The following is a 23,264-nucleotide window of genomic DNA, read 5'->3' on the forward strand; positions in this document are numbered from 1 at the left end:
ACATCTTTTGCAAACCAAAAGAAATGTTTAATTTAGTAGAGCTAGGTTTAGTGTATTTGTGCAATCCTCTGCTTAATCTTTGGACATTGTGGTGACTACAGTGAGACAAATAAAGAAGCATTGCCTTTAGCTAACTAAAAAATCTCCACCTTTTGGATATTTTGAAGTTGAAGAAAAATGAGCATTAGATAAGTGAATGATCAGCAAGGTGTAGATTACAGGGTTTCAATTCTGCTGACATCTGAATTATTGATATCAAATTAAGTATCCTTTTACAACTTACAATAATATTTATGATGTCTTCTTACTATATACAATTACAATTTAGAATTCAGAATTTTATTTTTTTTAATTGACTGTTCTCAAAATAAGCATTCTCAGAAATCTTGATTTGAATCTACATTTGTTTAAATCGTGGGTCTGGAGGTTTCTTGGAGCCATCAATGTAGTGAAGCTGGATGCCTGGTCTCCCCCTACCCAAGCAGTGACCCTGTGCCATACCATAGGGACAGAGTAATTTCCATGGCTGGGGTGGGCACCATGAAGATATACACAAGGAAGCTGGCTTCCCCACTGTGTTGGTGGCAATCAGAGTGGCATTCTGGCAGCAGGTGGGCCTGACTGGGGACTCTACGGATTGAGCAGCTCCAAAGATAGGAGCAATCAAAATTTCTTAAAAGGGAATATAAGCAAAATAGCACAGGTGCTGGAAAACTGAATTTAGAATGGAAAATGTTGAAATCACTCAGCAGGTCAGGTAGCATCTGTACAGAGAGAAACAGAATTAATATTTGAGAGCAGTAACTGATAGCAGGTCATTATGAAACATTTGCTTGAATTTTAGCCTGGAGCTGAGTTCTATGTGGGGTAATGGGTGAGGTGCAGGTGGGTTGGGGGGTGGCGTGGGGGGAGTGGAAAATGGGAAACCCAGAAGAGCAGGTTACCCAAATGTCCTGCAGAACTTAATTGCAGGGAGCCTTCAAATGGGATGTCCCAATCATGGAGGGTTGTGGGGGTGCTGGATGGTGTTGAGGGTACTGGATCATGGTGATGGAAGGCATGAGTCTGGATGGTGAAGGGGCTCCGCTGGTAGTGGGAGGATCAAATTGTGGTCAGGTTGGAGCAACTGTTGGCGGTCGAGGGGATCAGGTGATGATCAGGGGTGAGCAAATGGAAGGTCCGGGTCATGACGGGTGTGCATTAGATGGTGGTCAGGAATAGGTCCGATGATGGTCAGTGGGAAAGCAAACAGACCACAGGGGTAACTTACTGGATGGCTTATTGGGCCTGGAGGTAACACGTTAGTTTCTTCTGGTCCACAAGCAATGCTGTAAAGCCGCTTACCTCAGTAATGCATCTTTTCTTGCCTCCCTTAAGTTGCCAAATTTGCAGGCACCTCCCAAACCCGGCTGCCTAAAGTTAAATTAGAATAACTGTTAAAATGAAGACATGCAGCCTCATTATAATATGTAAATGGCCAACCCACTCCTCGCGATTGTATTGGTTATCAACCTCTTGTCCTATTTCCATTAAAAACAGAAAAGGGTGGATTTGAGGCATGTTGGGTTCCTGCTTCAGATTTCCTCTTACATTTTAATTTCTGACACAATCCCAAGCCATTCCTTTTTGGAAGTTAAAATACAGCTCATCTTCACAGATGCTGCTTGACCTGCTCAGTACTTTCAACATTTTCTGCTTCTGTTTCTTAAATGCTCATAGGGAAGCAAATAGGCAGCACTTCAATCCCTCTGAGATCAGTTGCTTTTCTCTTGGGCCTGGGAATTTTTAAAAGCCAAGTGTGCGACCCATGCATGCTCACAGGCTCCACTGAAATGATACCTCCTACCAGAAGAGCAGGATTGCTGAAGTAACTCTGCGATAGTCCCAGGCAATGCTGCCAGATGGAAAGAAAGCAGGCGGAAATCTTGGCCATTCCACAAGCCGAAATTAAGGATGCAGCATAATTTGGGTAAACCTGAGTTCTACCCAAATATTTTTTTCCCTTTCCTGGGTGGGATCACCCTCCACCTGCGTAGAAATTTCACTATCTATGTGCTACATAGAGAGGACAGTGTCATCTCTGTATTCATACTTGGTTGAGTGAATCAAGTGATTTATGACTTTTTTTGCTTCCCCAATACTATATTAACATCTGTTTTCAACTGATGAATGTTCACATCCTAGTACAGAATGATAATAAATAACATATATAGAGATATAGAAGTCAAACACAATCTGTCAAGGTTGCATAGCTTAGACTGTATATTATTATATTGGTATTCAGGAATTTTCATTCAATTGCCTTTAATTTCAATGAAATTTATTGAAATTTCATTTTTTCAATTAGTTTACATTGTCATTTTATTCAGTGTTATGAACATGGTACACAACAGAGCAGCAAGTTTGTCACAATAAAATTCAAATCCATCAGCTTGAAATATTGAATGGGCCGGATTTTAACTCAGTGTAAATGGATGGGTTTTGAATTAAATAAATAAGTTTGATATTGAATGAGCTACGTATATTCACACACATAGTTGCAGACAGAAAGAACATGTCTGCACATTGTGCCTTTTGCAACTAAAGAAAAGCCTGGGGGACAGCCATTCCCTGGTTCATTCCCAATGGTAATGTCTTGACCAATCAGAGTCAACTTGCCTGGTTTGAATCTTAACAAAAACTTGGCAGTTAACTGTTTCTGTGCATTCTCCATGGCAATGTTTCTACCAATCAGGGTCCACTTGCCAACCAATCAGCACTTTCTTCTCATACAGCATAAATCATTGTTCCCTTTAAGATTTGGTATTCTTGTGATTCTCTCCTGATGAGTAGAAGATGAAAAGCTTCTGACTTGATGAGTGTTTCCTACATTTTCTGTTCCTGTTTCAAATTATTAACATATTGGAGGAGTGAAAAAAATTTGAAAGGCTTATGTTCAAAATCTGACCTGTATTATGATTTTTAAAAATTCATTCGTGGGATGTGCATGTCACTGGCTGGGCCAGCATTTAATTGCCCATCCCTAATTGCCCTTGAGAAGGTGGTGGTGAGCTGCGTTCTTGAACCGCTGCACTCATTGTGACATAGGTACACTCACAGTGCTGTTAGGAAAGGAATTGCAGGAATTTGACCCAGCAACAGTGAAGGAATGGTGGTATATTTCCAAGTCAGCGTTGTGAGTGGCTTGGAGGGGAACTTCCAGGTGGTGGTGTTCCCATGGGCCTGCTTCATTGATGAAGTAGCTCAGCGTGGTTGGGCCAAAGACACAACCCTCAAGGGCTGCAATGTTGTCCTGGGACTGAAATGATTGGCTTCCAATAACCACAACCATCTTCCTGTCGTTCTTTCCTCCCCTCCTCCCTTTATTTTGATCAGTCCTACAAAATGCCTATCTTGTCTTCCTAGTTCAGTTCTCACAGTGATTCTCATTTGAAATGTTAACCTATCTTTTCATTTTCAGAGGCTGACAGACCTACAGTAAACTTTCAGCATTTTCTTTGTTTTCTTTCAATACCTAGTATATTTGCGGTATTTCTATTTCTCTTTACCGCTTGCCTTGCTTGGGAAACAGTATTTCTATATTCATTAAGGCCATGTTCAAGCGTGAAGAGGTATCTCAAAATGTGGCAGTTAATGAGAAAGTGCAAACAGTATTTAAGGTAAGAGTGTGATAGATGAGGAAAATTTTGAATGCATATATATTTAATGCTATCTTTACACTTTTACATTTACAAAGACTCGCTACTAAACGGTTCCTCTCCATCAGTCTGCATATCACTTGCATGCAACAGTTTCAACTAAGTTGTGTATTAAGTAAAGATTGGCTTGAAGGCTTACCTCAGTGTAGGTATAGGAAAATAAATTTTAGTTGTTGATTTTGGCAGTCCTCTGCCATTTCTAGCATAGCGAAGGTAAAGAGTAATGTTTAAAATCTGTGTGCAATAATATCCGGGAACTTGTAGAAGAGGCAGTGACATTCATTTAAATGCCTAAATAGTGGCAGGCAGCAGTATGCCTTTACTTGCGCTGGTCATCTAGTCAAAATCCTACCGATTAAAACATTGATGGAGTCGGACAGAGCCAGGAGACGGGCAAAATAACGCAAGGGGAGGGTGACAGCAAAGCTTGGTGATTGTAGTTAGGATCCTGAAGAAAAAAATGTAGGAGAAAGAGAAAAAGCAAAGGAATTGTGGATAAAATCACAGTGGCAATACGGAAATAAGCAATGTGATGGAACAATAAGTAAGGAGAGACAGGTTTTAACAACAGAAATCGAATTAACGTCTTGGGTTAAAATGTTAATTTCAGAGAGACGCATAAGCCAATGTAATTTAACACCAGTGGTGCCAAGATTCCACTTATAGCGTTGTCCTCAGTGCATTAACGCTTAGTATAAGAGAGGAAAGAAAGAGAAAGTGAGAACGAAGTGTGGGAAGGATTAAGAGATCTGCGAAGATCAATAATCTTGCCTAAAGCTCCATGTGTTTACCATTTCAGAACTAGTCTGGGGTGGGTAACATTGCATTTATGAGTACTTTCGTCTTGACATCTTCCGTTTTGCCATATCTCTTCATGTGCTCAGCAGCACAACACAACCTGTGCAGAAGTTATTTGGCCATCATTAGTGGCTAGAAGACTTAGCTGCTTACCATCCATCACTTGATGAGTCCCTCATATTATCAACATGCCAAGATACAGAGATAGCACAAATCATAGGGGGACAGGCAACCTCACCACAGCAAGTTGAATGCTGATACTGATTTTTCCACAGAATAATTTGGAGTCTTAAAGAAAGGAGAAAATGCATTAACATTTGAAATCTTAAGAATTCATTGAGCATTCAGAGCAGAGATATTATTATTCCCTGACTGTCGGCAGCAAGAGCCAGTTACTGCATGTTGGTTCCTGGCAGAGGGATAATTCTGTTCTTTCATTCAAAGACGTAAATCAATCATAAAATACATTGCATCTGCACCGGATTTCATACACCAGACAGTAAAAGTGTCGGTAGCCCTCCCCTAATCTTTCAGACATATTACAAACATCTGAACTCATTAGCAATGTTATTTGCCAATCTGAATAAAGCAATTTTACGCAACACAATGCTAGTTCACAAATGCATTACAAAAAATACAAGGACACTCCCAAAACCTGAAATAACATTTTTTTCAATCATAAAAGTTTTATGAATGTGGCTGCTGGAGGAACACTGCAGCTAATCCCTAAGGAATGCACGCTTGGTAAAAACCTGTGGCACACGATTGAGCTGTGAAAATTGGAACACAGCCACATTGACACTGCAATTAAATTACCAATGCAAAACACTACTGAGAATTCTAGGTCAGTCTGAACCTCAGTACAAGCCTCAGCAATTTTTACTGGGTTTTTACTGTGTTTTTTTCCCTCGTTCAAAATTTGTTTAACAAATGTGCTGGGGTGAAACAACTAAATTACTCTATGATGTCAAGAATCTAAATGAAATGTGAATAAAACTCAAATTTATACCAGTAATTTGAGATCACTAATTTAGTTATCCTTTTGGTTTACAAACACAAAAAGCCTAGTCATTCAAAAAGTTGGAGATTTTTCTTCAATGCTACAGGATTCAGCCATGAATATAAAAAGCTATATAATGGGAGTTATTTTTAGCTATTTCCTTTCTTGCTCCCTTATCTCTGTTCCAAATTACAGCATATTGCTACAATACTGCACAGTTCCTGTATTTTGTTTATGATATAGAAATAGAAGGTGTGTGAAACAAGATAAATTGGAGATCCTGTGAACTTTGCCAGAGTCATCTATGTAAGATCTAAACCTACCAATCGTCAATCCAAGCAGAAGAGGAAATTCATACCAATCTTAGCACCTGATAGTGCACCCGTGTGACAATCCTACTTCCTGTGTTCTTGGCAGCCTTTTCTGAGTGACATTGACAAGTTAGGAGCAAAGAATTCTTAGCGCCTGATCCTGGCATATGCCAAGAATGTGTAACACAAAAAAGCCGCATCCTTTATAGTAAATGGATGGAAAATTGCAGTTAGGCATACTTTTGACCTTCGTCAATGGAGCTCTCAATGCAAAGAACACATTTGTTAGCCTGTTAAGATGGTCTGGATGCTCAATCTGACTGCAGCCAGTGAGGATAGGGGCCCACTGCATCTGATGCTGTCATCGATTACCATACGCGCTTCTGTAGTAACGATGCTTTTGTTAAATGTTGGACCTTTAAGAGTAGTGTTGTGATGTAAGATCACATGATCTGTGTAAACCAATGTGTTAGCAGTCGACACAGAGGTGGAGATGGAGTTGAAAGCACATGTGTAGTTGTGCTGACTGTATTGTGAATAAACCTAATGAGGAGAATTTTCTCCACATTGGTCGGGCCAGTCAGGAGTGGGCACGGGCAGGCACGGAGCCAATCACCGCCTGCGATCAGCTGCGTGCTGCCATTTTACATGGGCGGGCCAATTAAGGCCCACCCAGCGTGATGTGCACCCAGTAGCGCTCAGTGCTACCTGCGTGGGCAGGGGGAAGAGGCAGAGTGTGTGACAGCATGTGTGCGAAAGAGTACAGAAAACTCCCTGAGGCACAGAGCTGCCTCATGGAGATTAGATTGAATTTGAAACTTCACAATAAATAAAGTTAAAAATCACTTACCACAGCATCACATGAGCTGGCACATGTTTATCAAATGTTTAATAAATATCTATTAACTTAATAAACTCTTCATGAAATCTCATCCCGCCCGTGGATGAGGTTTCATGAAAAATGCAAAGGCTATCTGGGCTCATCGCCTGCCCACCAATCTTAAGGTTGGATGGGAAGCCCTGTCAAATTGCTTAATTCATTTATTAGTGGCCTTAACAGGCCTTTGACAGTTTGGCGGGCGTGAAACCAACTCCGCCGAACGAAAGATCAGAACGATGCGCGGCGATGTCAGGATACAAGCCACCACCCCCCCCTCCCCCACCCACCCACCCCTACACCGAATAGAATACCCTGGCCAATGTTTCCACTGGGAAAGCTGTCTGCAGATCAACTCTATTACAAACAGGCAACAAAACCACGCTACAACAAACTGGCGATGGGATGGGATCACGATAAATCAAGATAAATCGGAATTGATACTGTACCTCGCACAGCAATTGTGAGTATCACTGTCCATTTAAAATAACAGAAGATATACTCACCCAAAATGCCACAATTTGGTAGAATCAATCCCTTTGAGCCAGCCACAGGTGATTGGCCTCAGTATATAGGATACCTTGCGTCCTTCTTTCAAGCAAACAAAATTATGGGGGAAGAGAAGAGGTGAGCAATCCTCTTGAGTACTTGTGGGAGCAAAACCTGCAGTTTGCTTCGAAGTTTGATGGCACCCAGTGTCCCAGATTCGAGGAAATTTGGAGAAATGGTGGACCTCATGAAGGGACATTTTCAACGCAAGCCTTCAGACACAATGTACAGGTTCCACTTCAATTCATGAAATAGAGCCCCGGGTGAGACTATTGCTAGCTACGTGGCAAATTTGAAACAAGTAACGAAACATTGTGAGTTCTGTGAGATTCTGAATGACATGCTCAGAGATTGTTTAGTGTGCGGTGTGAAAGAAGACACCATTCAGAGAAGATTTCTGGCTGAAGTGAATCTTGATTTTAAGAAGGCGTTAGAAATAATGCTGGCCATGGGAAGTGCTGTAAGAGATTCACAAGCAATATAAGGGGTGCAAGATGATGCTGTACTCCAAATCGGGCGGGAACAGTCAGTCGAAAGTGGTGCAAGAAAGCGAGACTCCGCTGCGAAGCGGGAAACAGCCCCTGTTCACCTAAAAATAAGAAGAAATAATTTAGCAGCTAAATTGAAGAACAACTTTAATCAATGTGGAAACAATGAGTCTTTTGGCAATTGGCAGGTTAAAAAAGTAGAATGTTACTTTTGTCACAGAAGTAGACATATAATGAGACAATGCAAAGAGAGGTTTAAACAGGCCTGCAAACAACAGAAGAAGCCCAGTGAAATCTGCAGTGTCAAAGAGCCTGAAACAACAAATTCTGACATTTATTCGTTGTTTAACATGAAAGTTGGGAAGACAGAGCCAATATTTGTTACAGTACAAGTGAATGGCAAACCAGTAAAAATGGGAGTAGACGCGGGAGCTTCCACTACTGTAATTGGAGAACATACTTTCAGATATTTAAATGATGGTGAAAAGCAATTAAATTTGGAACAAACATCTGCCAAGCTGAAAACATACACAGATGAAGAAATCCAAGTAAAATGTATCAGCAGAGTAACTGTCCTTGAAGGTGGTAGTAGGTGAAGGGCCAAGCTCTCTTGGGCGAAATTGGTTAAAGGAGATTAAATTAAACTGGTCCGAAATCTTCCAGTTGAGAGCAAGTGGGCTACCAGGGCTGCTTAATAAGAATGCCACCATCTTCAAGGATGAACTGGGAAAAATCCAATGCCTGCAGGCCAAGATTTATCTGGATCCAGAAGCAACCCCTCGCTTCATGTAAGCAAGACCAGTGCCAAATGCCCTGAGAGAGAAGGTTGATGCTGAGCTGAACCGGCTAGAGAGGTTGGGTGCCACAAATACAGTTCAGTTCTCGGAATGGGCTGCACTCAGAGTCCCTGTCCATAAACCAGGTCAAAGCGTCCAAATTTGTGGGACTATAAACTAATAGTCAACAGAGCAGCCAAACTGGACAGGTACCCCATTCTAAAAATCGAACACCTATAGGCCAAGCTAGCAGGAGGGACAATGTATACAAAGCTTGACATGAGTCATGCATATCAGCAATTAGAGTTGGATGACGCCTCCCAGGAATTCGTCACAATTAATACCCACAAAGCATTGTACCAATGTACACATTTGCCTTTCGGTGTTTCCTTAGCCCTGCCATTTTTCAGAGAACAATGGAAAGCTTACTGCAGGGACTACCCCAGGTTGTAGTCTACTTAGATGATGTGCTGATAACTGGATTGACTGGAAAGGAACATTTGGCTAACCTAGAGCAAGTCCTAAAACGTGTTTTGCAAGCAGGAGTGTGACTGAAAAAGGAAAAATGCACATTTCAAACAAAGGAAGTAATTTGGGCCACTAGGTAGATTCTCAGGGGTTATACCCGGTTGAAGAGAAGGTTAAAGCAATAAGAGAGCCATCTGCACCCGAGAACGCCTCTGAACTTAAATCATTTTTAGGAATGATAAATTATTATGGGTGATTTTTTCTTAATTTATCTACAGTTCTGGCCCCTCTGCATTCACTGCTAAGAAAGAACCAACGTTGGTCTTGGGAGTTACCCCAAAAAGAAGCTTTCATGAAAGTGAAACAGCTGTTACACTCATCCAACCTGTTAGTGCATTATGACCAGGCAAATGATTTGGTGCTAACATACGATGCGTCTCCCTACGGAGTGGGAGCAGTACTATCTCATAGAATGGACAACGGCACAGAGCAGCCAATAGGCTATGTATCCAGGATGCTTACCAGAGCTGAAAAAGAATATTCTCAGATTGAAAAGGAAGGCCTGTCGATCATTTTTGATGTAAAAAAGTTTCATCAATACCTGCATTTCACAATTGTATCAGACCACAAATCACTATTGGGTTTGTTTAGCAAGGAAAAGGCTATACCGCCCATAGCCTAAGCAAGAATACAATGATGGGCCCTAATTTTGGTGGCTTAAGAATACACCTTTGTGCATACGCCTGGCATTCACATCTCAAATGCGGATGCCCTGAGTCTCCTGCCCTTACAAGAGAATGACATTCATGTCCCAGGTCCACAGGAACTCGTTTTACTGTTAACTTTTCAAGATTCCTCGCCAGTATGTGCCAGACAGATCTGAGATCAGACAAGTGAGTCATGGCCCATCCTATCTTGAGTACGAGACCAAGCGTTACATGATTGTTCCCAGGAGCCAGTCTCCGATGAAATGAAACCGCTCTTCAGCCGAGGACACGAGATGAGCAGTCAATGTGGCATCCTATTGTGTGGTGCATAGGTAGTAGTGCCTCCAAAGGGAAGGGAGCCACTTTTATTCGAACTACACAGTGCCCATCCAGGGATCTCTTGAATGAAGACCATAGTGCGCTTCTACCTATGGTGGCCGGGGATGGATGGCGATATTGAAAATGTGGTAAAGCACTGTGTGCAATGTCAGCAGCTGCAAAAGTTGCCGGTGGCAGCTTCATTGCACCCATGGGAGTGGCCTGGTAGACCTTGGATGCAGTTACACATCGACTACATTGGACTGTCCCTCGGAACCATGTGTATACTGATTACAGATGCCCATTCTAAGTGGTGTCTCCATCAGAGTGGAAGACACTGAACTGCAAGTGCCCACTGAGGTGCCTGATGTTCATGCAGCTCCAGAGAATGTAGTTCCTGAAAAAGAATCTGAAGTTATGGAGCTGTGGAGTTCCATATGAATCAGGAAACCACCTGAAAGACTGAACTTGTAAATCTCATGACCTGTGTAAATATTATAATGCCATGAGATAAATATACTTGTAAATACAATATGTACAGCAAAATTAAAGGGGGAGGAATGTAGTAATTATGATTTTGTTAAATGTTGGACTGTACCCTTAGGAATAGTCCTGTGATGTAAGATCACATGATCTATATAAATCAATGTGATAGCAGTACAGGCTACCTTAACAGGCAGTGTAGAGATGGAGATGGAGTTGAAAACACACATGTAGTTGCTGCTGGCTGTTTCCACTTACCTAATGTTTCCACTTAGAAAGTTGACTGCAGATCAATTCCATTACAAACAGGCAACAAGGCCACACTACAATAGCTTCCCTTTGGTGAAACTATATATCTCTAGAGGTACTGGTTCTAGCTCCTTCAAATTGCTGTCACTAGTATTGAGGCTGCTTTAGGAACATAGGTATTAGAACAAAAAGGATCAAGGTCTATCTAGTTCACCATTTACCACCGTTCTAATCATATGTTACATCGGTAATAGAATTGTTGCATTTGGCTGCAATTCTGTAACATAAAATGCAGCTTTACTATCAAAAAAGGGTGGATGGGATATATTAGCAAATTTCCAACTCTTGCAGTTTTTCTGTTTTTTTTAAGAAATAGGGGAATAAATGCAGCTGGAGGATGACCTTCCTTTTGAACTCTTTTTTTAGAAATAGTTTAGAAATAGAGGCTGCTTTAGGAACATAGGTATTAGAACAAAAAGGATCAAGGTCTATCTAGTTCACCATTTACCACCGTTCTAATCATATGTTACATCGGTAATAGAATTGTTGCATTTGGCTGCAATTCTGTAACATAAAATGCAGCTTTACTATCAAAAAAGGGTGGATGGGATATATTAGCAAATTTCCAACTCTTGCAGTTTTTCTGTTTTTTTTAAGAAATAGGGGAATAAATGCAGCTGGAGGATGACCTTCCTTTTGAACTCTTTTTTTAGAAATAGTTCTCTTCTCTTGAGAGGCACAGAACCCCCATATCAATGGGTAGCACTCTTGCCCCTGAGCCCTAATATTCTGATTCAAGTCACACTTCAGGATTTCAGCACAAAAATCAAAGCTGACACTCCAGGTCAGGACTGAGGGAGTGCTGCACTGTCAGAGGTGTTATCTTTCAGATGAGACATTAAGATAAGGACCAGTCTGTCCTTGGCAGGTGGATGTAAAAGATGCCACAGCACTATTTTGAGGAAAAGCAGTGGAGTTATCCTCGGGGGCCTTGCCAATAATTGTCCCTCAGTCACAAGGCCAGATTATCTGTTCAATGTCGCATTGCTGTTTGTAGGAGCTTGCCATGCACAAATTGGCTGTCATCTTTCCTACGGTGACAGCACTTCAAAAGTACTTACTTGGCTATGAAACACTTTGGAACATCTTGGGGCTATGAAAGACACAATATGAATGTAAACCTTTCTTTCATATAATTATATATGTGTGTTTGTGTGTATGGGCAAAGAGATTGTCAATGGTATTACAAATTATACTAACCATTCAGTGCTTCTTGCCCTGATAGAATTTAAGCTTATCTTAAAGACTGAATTACACTGTCTGCTTTCTCCCAGTACCCCTTTGCACTCTTTGCCTTTAAGTCGTTTTCGATAATGCAACTTACTCACAATTGGAAAGGAGTTCCAGCAGCCACCCCCCACCCCCTCATGATAATGCTCATGTTTAATGCCTGAATGTTTCTATATTGCTGTGAAGGGGTCATTCGAATATTATCTTTGACATTAGTGGGATACAAATCTCCCATTTGTCACTACCGCTTGTAAAGATCATAATTACAGTGTAAAACAGAAATTTGCATTTAAAGTTTTAGTGAGAAATCAGGGTGTTCATGGTCATTCATAGTGTAGGTAATTATGTGAAGAGTTATTAAGTATAGAATAATAGATAAATTACAAGTCTACTGAAGATGGCTGGTGCTTTAAGTATATAGAGGCGGTCATGAGTTTGGAGAAGTTGTCACAAAGCTATGCCCGTTTAATTTTAAAAATATGATTTTTCAACTTGAAACTCATCACTGTCTAAGGGAGAAACACTAAAATGCAAAGTGTTGGATATTGAAACAATGGCTGCCGCAGATATACCCACCCAAAGCCCCTTGGAAATACACAACAGGTGAAGTAGAACAGGCCATGCTGCAGCCAATGCAGGGACTGCAGGAAAGACTTCATCAGGAGAGATAGGCTGAAAGTTCACTATCTCCCTCTCCCTCTTTCGTAACATGTGTATTACCCGGTTCGAGAAGTCAACTCTACCAGAAACCCAGCAGCGAGCTGAGATCTCGTAATAACTGTAACATCTTCTACATTTGACCACAACCAAAAAACCAAGTAACCAAAATTGGCCGCAATGTTTAAAATCCATGCCTGTTATGATATGGCAGGTGTTACTTGCTAGGCTGACCAAATCCCAAAAGGAAACTTGGAAACCAAAAACGATACTATCACAATGATTTTGCAATTTGTATTAATTATGAGAAGGTTTGTGCACTGAAGTCAGAAATAATGAGCCCACCAACAACTTTAGAGATTTTAAAGATTAAATTAAAACATTTATTAACAAAAGCAAACACACAAGACTACAGTTACACAGTTACATTTAGTTTTATAACAGTTCTGACAAACATTCTACTTAAATAAACTCTCAACAACACACCCCTTTCAGGCAACAGTCCAAATAGATTCTTAATCTATAAAACATCCAGCAATATTACCATAAGCATCCACTGTTGCTTTAAGGGAGGTATTTTGCAACTTCTTTCTCCCTTTCACTGGCTTTTAACAAAGCCTTGGAACAGAATTTTATGCTGATTGGGTGGGCACGTGCCCGACCTGATCTGGCGTGAAATCACTCGAGATGACATTGGAAGAGCATCCTGATGTCATCCTACCCTTGGGCGATATTTCAGTCAGTGGGCACGCGCAAAAGTTGGAAGCACACCTGCCGACAATTTAGAGGGCAATTAAGTTCATTAATGGAGCAATTGACTCTGACTTTTCATGGTCTGTCCGACCTTGCAGTTGGCGAGCGGTTGAATTGGCCCGGTGATCTTTACATTTTTCATGAAACCTTATCCACAGGCCGGAAATAAAATATAAATAAATTTCTGTGGATAGCATTTTCAGCAGCTAAATTTTCACGTGATTTATTATGATGCATGGACACTTTCTTTCAGCTTTTAAAACCTTTATTTTTTATTTTTCAGGTCTTCAGCTCCCTGAGGCAGCTCTCTGCCTTCAGGGAGCTTTCTCTCAGCACTGGCCCGCATTTGTATTGACATCAGTGCCTCATCTGAGCTTCTCAGTGCGCACTTCTCGCTGGCTGGTTGTTAATTGGCCAGCCAGTGTGACATCACGGTCAGGGCCATTCACAGTCATTGGTCTGTTCCCTGACCAATCCCAGACCTGCCAATCATTCCCGCCAACCTAAGAATTCAGACCTTGGTTAGTGGAACAGCAAACTTCTCCAGAGTGACTGGAGGCATTTCCACAGATCTGCTTCACACAATGCACCTTCCAAGATCTCACAAGGCCAACCCCCACACAGCTTTCTATCTTTCTTTAAATATATTTCCTCCTTTTGAACTGTAAATACTATTTTCCCGAAATATAAAAATCTTTCATGTTGTCATTATGGCCAGCACTTTCGGGAAAAATAAACTTAATAACTTTGATGTATTTATTTCGCCAGTTGTAAACATCTTATCAAGACCCTTTGAAGATCAAACAAACTCTCAACTTGCCTAAAAATGCAAATTCCGTTCACACTGTATCTGTTGAGACTTCATCCTAGCTTACCCATCTTCATTTCAGATGCCTGTTTATACCTAATCCCTTTTGATGATTCAAACTACGCAGTCTGTCTGCAGTTTAATTAAACTACACACACACACACAAATACACACACACAAGCCTGCTTTAAAGTATCCCACAGTAATATTAGGAAAAAATGATCTTTCCTCAAGTACATACCTCAAGGACAACAAAGGTCATTTAACCATATATTCTTCTACCTTTTTTATTGGACTCTCTCCCCTTATCTCTGATACCTGTGTATCTGTGCATATGTGTGTGTGTGTGTGTGTGTGTGTGTGTGGGCCCAAACACTGTTGTCGCATTTTTATTATTTTTTTCCTTGGGTTTACCGGTTAATAAATTTGCTCTTCCTTCGACTCAATGAAACCTTGCTTCATTGGCTCCTTATTGCTCACAGTTTAAATAGTTAAATATATTTGGATTTGGAAAAGGCATATCCTTGTGAAAAAAAAACTCAAACCTTTGCTGTGCCCAGCTGAGGAGGTTGAATGGAGGGAAACCAGTCCACCCTTCTCAACTGGTCATAACAAAATGCAGATTTTTGAATCAGTGGCAAAGTGCCAGTACTCACCACTGACCTCAAAGAAAGGTGCCACACAAATCTAGTGAACTCCATGCGTGGATATCACCTTTCCCAAAGTTAATTTCATTCTGGCACAAACCATTGGGGTTTTCTGGCCTCCAGCAAGAATGATGTCACCAAGCAGGCTAAGCAGCCAATCACATTGAAGAATTCTTACAGACAGCAAACCAAAAAGTAATAAGCAGGTTTTATACTTCAGTTTTATAATTTTATGGAAATAAAAGTTGGGACATAAAATGTGGGATTAAGGTAATAGTAATAAAATTATTATGTTTTTTTTTAAATATGTGAAATTTTTATCATGGAATGGAAAAGTTTGACATTCCACAGATATAAAATTAGTTTTTCAGTGTCAGAGAGGTTGCCCAGCAATAACTATGTCAGCATTCCATTAAAAATCCAGATATAACCTTTATAACAAAAATAACCACATAATGAATGGGTGTTCACATAAATTCAGTGAATTCTATTTGATTTCTATCTGCAAGGACTTCAACAGCTCACCCTGTAGAGGAGTGGGGAATCACTGATGGTAGCCTCAGGATTTCTGCTTTTATTTGCACTTGTGAGGATGGCAGAAGTTGCTGTCAGTTTCACAAAATAATGATGGCTTCATCACCATTGTGATTACAAAATGCTAGCCATGAATACTGCAACTTGAGAATATCAGTTGCTTATTTGGTCTAAAAAACAGGGTCTGAGATGCTATTGGTCACCTCTACAATATCTAATGATGACTGCGCTCTCACTGAGTGGCCAAGGCAAAGCAGCAAATCGATCTAACTGTTGCCACAAAAGATAATGTGAATGTCCAGAGCAACCCTGCACTAGATAGCTGTTTCAACTGGAACATTCACTCAGGGTGGTATTTTCTGTCCCCCTTGGCATCGGATGTGAGCAGAAAATATGACGAGAGGGCCACAAATCGATTTCACAACATTGTGAAACCAGTTTGTGACTGTCCACTCTGCCCGTCAATGGCGGGCTGCCTTTCCCATCGCCGCACGTTGGGAACATCATCTTAATACATCTGCATCTAATTATAAGCCCTGCTCGCCGGAATCGTCCCCCCGGGTCAAATTCACTACCCGTGTCAGAGGGAAAACGTGCCAGCCCCATATCACGACTTGACAAGTGTGACATGCAGAAGTCAGGATATACTGTCAGGGCCTTGCTCACATTGCGGACATCTGAGTAGAAGAAAATGCTGGAGCTCTGCAGCTATCCGACCCCAGAAGAACACTTGCATCGCACGCTGAGTGGATTCTGATGGACATGACTCCATGCAAAGCAGCTCACGGAAGGTGGGAGGCCACCGTTTATGTTTGGGATCTGCTTCAGGACATCAGTGTCTTGGCCATGGTCTGCTATGGATGATCATCGAGGGAGTGGAGATGAAGATCCAGCTGTGAGTGGGAGAGGAAGGTGTACCGGGGCCGGTGGAGAGGGAGGTGTGGTGTTGGGGTGGTGGGCGGGAGGGGAAGGTCTAGGTTTGACTGGGAGAAGAATATGTACCGGGGGGGTGTGGGGGATGAGGTTGGGAGGTTGGAAAGCAGTGGTGTCGGGGTGGGGGGCGGGGGTTGAGGTTTGAGGGGAGAGGAAACAATGGTGTTGGTGGGGTGACATTGTGAGAGGGGGAGGGAGTATTGGGGAGGAGCCTGTAATGTGGGAGAATTCAGCAACTGAGGAGGTAGGTGTAAGGGTGGAGGAAAGTGTAAGGGAAGGAGTTCAGGGAGGGAAAGGAGTTCAGGGGCAGCAAGGAGTTCAGATGGCAGAAGGAGTCCAGCAAAAGGAAGGTGGAGGTGGAGGAAGGAATAAGAGGGGAGGAATGAGTAAGGGTGGAGGAAGGAGTAAGGAAGGGGGAAAGAGTAAAGGGGGGATGTCCAGGCAAATGTGCAAGGGATGGGTCTGTGGAGTCAATGACTGCCTCTAGGGGAGTGAATTGAGGGTGGGCATCATAGGAGGGCATGGTGAGAACAAGAGAGGGCAAAGTGAGTTGGTGACGATGTGACGGTAGCAGTAGAAGGGACAGCGAGGGTGGCTGGTGGGAACTTGGAGGTAGACACTGATCCTAGGGGTGGGAAGGAGGAGGTCGGGGAGGTCAATGTGGATGTGGTGGGACTCTCACGAAGATAGGAAACATGTACGTGGACATCCTGGAAAGAAAAGGGTTCTGGCTGGTAGGTGATGGTGGGGAGGTGAAAGGTGATGTCGGGGGGGTCAACAGTGATGGGGGACGGACATGGGTGACTGGAGGAGGGGCAAGGATGAGGGAGCTGAAAACATACTTTACAACCACCATGCTTGTAAAATCGAAAGTGAAAAGAGTCTCGTGTTGGGTGGGTACAGGTGCTGCATGGGAGTGCGATCAGTGGGTGGGTGGAGATGCAGGTCAGCTCAGATAGACAACTGAATGAGAACCCAGCAGGCAGCATTGAAAATGCTCGGGACAGTGCGATGAGTGTGATGGAGGAAGGCCCGAGTGCGTGGGAGAGTCCCCACACGAGGCTCAGAAAGGCTCCACCACACACACACACACACACACACACACACACACACACACACACACACACACACACACACACACACACACACACACACACACACTTCTCCCTCCAGAATCACTCATGGATTGGCAGCATGCAGCTGAACTGCTAGTGAGTGGGGTTGAGGGAGGGGTGAGGTTGGGGGGTTGGTGAGGATGTAGGCGGAGGACTCGAGAAGCCTTGAAATGAAGCTGAAAGATACCATTACACATTATTCAGTGAAAGCGAACACATTTTCAGATTATAAAGTGACAAAATGTGTTCACCCGTGCAATCACTTGTGATCAGAATTTCTTAACTTTTCTAGCCCTACCACAGCTCCTAAGTGTTGCCCTGACTTCCGCAACAGGGGTGGAGACAGCCTGTGCAATGTTTGACCCCGTTGCCTCTGATGACTTCGGCGTACACCCTCTAGAGAGCTGAGGCCTTGAGGGCCCTGGCTTGTTTTGGCTGTCCTCCTGTGCCCCCTCTGAGGATGAGGCTGAGGGTGTCACTGGAAAAGGGACTCGGAGGGAGAGGACAGCTTGAGAGGATGACCCAGCAGTGTCTAGCTGCTGCTACTCCTTTCTTCATGTGCCCGAGGGTCCGGTCTGATCCCTTGAGGGGAAGGAGTACCTGGAGGGATGTTGATGTGCTCCATTTCCCTCTTGCTTAACCACTGCAGGGACTCACCCATGGCTACCGCAATGGAGTGCAGGTCACGTTCTGCTGGACCAGGGTCTCCATGGTACCCATAATCCTCCCCATGGGGACCTCCATACACACACATGTCGGCACCATTGCATCAAAGAGCAGGTAGATGCACTCCTCCGACTTGCATGCCACTCTGTTCAGGGCTTTCAGATGCTCTGCGTGATATTCCCCAGCCTTCTGCTGACACTCCATGATGAGTTGGAAGGCTGAATCCAGAGGTTCATCATCTGACTCGGACCTTACAGATGCGTCTCCCTCCTCAGCCTTCCGAGTGCTGGGCAGCTTGGCTGAACCTGTCCCCCCTGCTGTGGACACATGTCCGTGTGGTGACCACCAGACTGTAAACCCGAGCCTGCTCTAGATCTAGATCCCATCGAGGTGTATGTCTCTGCGCTGGTGGAGGGTGTGGATAAACGTTGTGACAGGACTTCCAGGCTGCTTATTTCCAGCTCTTCAATGGAGGAGGTGTCCTCTTTGCTGGAGTCGAGGACCTAGATGGAGCTGAGGTTCTGGCTGGCTGAGGGTGTCGGTCACTTGGCAGAGTTCCCTGTGAACCAAAGTACAGATAATTAATGCATGGCAGCAGAGTCAAAAGCAGGAAAGTGAGAACTCACCATTAAGAGAGGGATGATGTGGTGCAGGATCCTCACAGGGGTGTTCTCCACTGACCTCACCATCACCGCAGACACAGTACACATCCCCACCAGCCATCTCGATGGCACACTCCTCAAAGTGAGTGAGTGGCCTAATATGTGCCACTCCACCCCAGGTCTGAGACCTCTCCCTGCTGATGTGAGATAGCTTCTCCTGCATGAAAACAGATGGAGCCAATGTGAGCAGGACACATGGCGCTGCGTGGAATGTTTGTGTGGTGAGTGGAGCCATGGACAGGATGAGGACGTGAGCTCGAGAGGATATGAGCCTGATGGAGATGTGAGGGTGTGTGTGAGAGTTAGTGGGGTTATCCCTTGAGGTGTGAGATCCCTGTGGATGTGTGATGGGTTTGTGAGTATGTGAGTTGAGAGTGATTAAAAGAGCGACTTACCCTGGTGGAACGGATGAGACCATTCATCCTCTCCCTGCACTGGGTGACTGCCTGCTTTGCAGGGCACTGCCCTCTGCACCCACTTGCTGGTTTGGTGACCTTGCTTGCAGGCCTTCACCCAGATAGAGGTAGAGGGCATCACAGCAGGCCTCCACTGCATCCAGTAGGTGCTTCAGGGAGGTGTCGCTAAACTGGGGGCAGCATGTTTCCATCCTTTGGCAGCTAACAGTTCCCAGCAGCTTCCTATCCTTAGAAGAGTGTTAGCTCAGAGCAGGGGTGGCCTTTAAATATGACGCCCTGTTTACTGAAGGGCTGAAGTGACGATGAATCAGATGACGCCAGTGATCTGGCATGTTTCCAGGAAATGCATAATTAATGAGGCAGGATTGAGACGATATAGCGCAAAAACCCGCCATTGTGGCCAGCGGGTAAAATGCCTTTGTCCTGCCCGTTACCACACTTAGAGCAAACCTGGGACGATTCTACCATCAGTTTGGGAGTGACGGAATGTAAGCTCACACAACCCATGAGACTTAATCAGATTTATTCACACAAGAAGGGCTTCAGTCCATTAGAGGCATTGCACGTTACCCAAAATCCCCAAATCAGCACATTTTCAAGAAAAAACCTTCAAGTCTTTGAGGGACATTTTCCAGTCCCCCCCCCCCCCCCCCCCCCCCCCCCACCCCCGCCACCCCCTAATCTCCTTAATTCAGGCAAATGACTTCAGGCTTTACCTTCACTTTGAGTTTCCCCAGCCATTAGCCCTCTCAGATTTTAGCGCACAGAAAACCAACCCTTCTCCCATCTTCATCAAATTACACGCAAAATAACGCTCGATGCTCCTTTCTATGAAATGTCCAAACCCAGTTTTTGTCAATCACATGCCACGCAGGTTTTTTTTCCTCTCCAACTGTCCCTATAGCTCCAAAGGAGCTCAAATTCGAGCTGATCCCATGCCCCATTCTAGCTTGGTGCAATATCTTCCACAGGAACATCTGCTCCCTTGCAGGACAAGTCCACTGGAGTTAACCTTGCTTCTATTGTGATTTTCCTGATGCTGCACTTGCTCTTTTATTCATCATGCAAAGCTGAGGGCATTCGCTGCTCTCAACACACTCAATGCTTCTAACTTAACCTCTAAATCATAATGGCAAAAAGCCAGCAACACAGAATTTATGAATTGCCATGGCAACTGTAGGCCATAAACCCTGGACAGAGCATTTGTTGTCAAGGAAAATACCATAAAATCTCCTCATAAACTTTTTACAGAATTTGCTAAAAGCCAGCCTTAGTCAGTTAACCTATTCCTATCTAGACATAAATAAAATGCTATCAAAGAAATACTGTGAAACATTTACATATATGCATAAAAAAAACCTTTCTAGCAGACATTTTACCGGTCCTATTATGTCAAGCACACTTAGAGTTCATTGCTCAAATGATGTATTCATAAAACAGCAACGAGTCAGAATTAAACAGGTATAGGAACAGACAGATCAAAAACTACCAGTGATGAACGACTGAGGATTTATGAGAACAATGAATCAGGCATCAGTAATACAGTACAATCCAACAATAAAAGAGCATGATCAGTGCCAACACAAATAATTTTGTTTGCCATCTTGAACTCTCACAAGCTAGGAAACTGAGTACAAAAAGGATTAAATTGTGTCTTAAAATGTGCTCGAAATGTATCTAGTGGTATTTTCTCTCAGAGGTTATTGCCTCTCTGTGAACTATAGGACCAGAGTTTATTATTTTCCTAGAGGCATCATTGAGAGCGGAAGAGATAATAACGACAATTCCCAGCAATTACCTGTATACTCAACGTCCCTGCATGACACTGATTTGCAGTGAAAACATTCTGCAGAGAAACCACTCAGAATGTTCTGGAGGAAATATTGTGCAGCACTTGAAATAAGGGAGAAAAGCTGAGTCAGTAATTATGGCCAGAATTTTTCAGACCCCCACCCCGCCCCCACAGCTCCTTCCAACACCACCCCCCCCCAAACCTCTGCCAGCAGCAGGGCCGGGGAGCCATTGTAATCTCCGTTCATATCGGTGGGACCAGAAGATCCTGCCAGTGTGAAGGTTTGGAGAATTCTGGCCTATGGGCTGAATTCTACCGCCCCCCCCCCCCCCAAGTCGGGGGCAAAGTTGAATGGTGGGCGCGCATAGGAGCGCTTCCAATCGGCACCCCTGATTGGGGGCACGGTGCCACTTTACGTGGGTGAGCCAATTAAGGCCTGCCTAGCGTGACATCTGCGCAGAAGCGCTATGCGCTCCCTGAGTGGGCGGGGAAATCCCAAAATCGAGAGTGCACTCTTTCGCGCATGCGCACGATAGCGCGCGCTCATCTCCCTGAGGCTAAGTGCAGCCTCAGGGAGAATTGGATCAAAATGTAAAAAACCTAAAAATAGAAAAGTAAAATTTCCCTAACATGTCTCCTCATGTGACAATGTCACATGAGTTGGGACATGTCCATAATTTTCACCAAAACTTTATTAACATTTTTAAAAACCTACATGAAACCTCATCCCGCTCGTGGATGAGGTTTTGTGCTTTTTCTAATTTGCGCCTGGGCTCCTGGCCTGCCCGCCAACCTTAAAGTTGAACGAGCAGGTCCTTTAATTACTTAATTGATTCTGTCAATGGCCTCAATTGGCCATTGACAGGTCGGCGGACCCGCAGCTGATTTCGCTGCGCCCCTGCCTACCTGAAAATTTAAATGGGGCGCGGTGACGTTGGGAGTTTCCCCCGACATCACCATGCGTCATTTTACACGTCGGCGAGCAGGCCCTGTCCCCGCTCGCCGATGCGTAAAATCCTGCACTATGAGTTTGTTTTTCTCAAATATTCCAAAGTAAGAAAAGCATACATTCCAAAAGTGGCTGCATTTCAACAGTGCTTCATTGGTTGTAAAGTGCTTTGGGACAACCTGGGGTCTTGAAAAACAGAGTATAAATGCAAGTCTTTTCTTTCTTGGGACCTTCATTCCTGTAAGTTTTGATAGGATATTTATTTTCAAAGGCTCATTTTTCCAGACAGAGATAGAAAAACACATGATATGTATGAGTGAATGAGAGGAAAGTGTGTATGACAGAGGGATATTGAGAATGTGTGGTAAGGAATGAGTTTGAATATAAGTGAGAAAGAAAAATCCAAAGAGGCAGTAAGAGAACACGAGTGAGAGCGATATGGAGCACCAGGAATAATGAAAAAGATGAAAAAGGATGAAAAGAAAATAGAAAGGTACAAACATTTAGAAACTAAAGACCTGGGGCAAAATTTTACAGGCTTCCCGCTGGCAGGTTTGCTGGCAGGGGGGCAGTCTGTAAATTCCCTGGGTGGTCTTCCTGCCACCTATCTCCCCACCCCCGCCCTATGTGAAATTGTACAGGAGGTGGGCAAGGCCTAGGGTATGGCCCACATCCGTCCTTATCCCCATTGAGGCCCTTAAATGACTAATTAATGGGCACTTAAGGGTTGCTTCCCACGTGGTTGCAATTTCGAGATCGCAGGAGGAGGTTAAGGATTCGAGGCTGGGGTCGGTTATCCCCCACAGGTTTTGGACAGGAGAGGGCCCTCCTTCCCGATCTGGGCACCCCTCCCCCTTCCCCATGCCCCCTCACCCCCTTCCCACCTCCCCCTCACCCCTCCCTGGCCCCCCACCCCCCCCAAAGTCTGCTTACCCTGGCGCTCCCTCCCTCAGAATCTGGAGATGAGGGACAAGGTGCGATCCCAGCAGTGGCCACCTCCCTCGCCATCTGAAAATTCCTGCTCTTCTACTAATATGGCACCTTTCGCAGCCTCATGATGTCCCAAATTGCTTTACAGCCAGTGATGAATCTGTTGAAGTGTAGGCACTGTTTTAAATTTAGGAAACAGGGCGGCAAAATTCTGCAGAGCAAGATCCCACAAACAATAATAAATAATAGCCAGATAATCTTTTTTTTAAATTCATTCACTGGATATGGGCTTTGCTGGCTGGGCCAGCATTTATTGCCCATCCCTAGTTGCCCTTGAGAAGATGGTGGTGAGCTGCCTTCTTGAACTGCTGCAGTCCATGTGGTGTAGGT

This window comes from Carcharodon carcharias, chromosome 7, assembly GCF_017639515.1.
Source record: "Carcharodon carcharias isolate sCarCar2 chromosome 7, sCarCar2.pri, whole genome shotgun sequence".
Classification (NCBI taxonomy): domain Eukaryota; kingdom Metazoa; phylum Chordata; class Chondrichthyes; order Lamniformes; family Lamnidae; genus Carcharodon; species Carcharodon carcharias.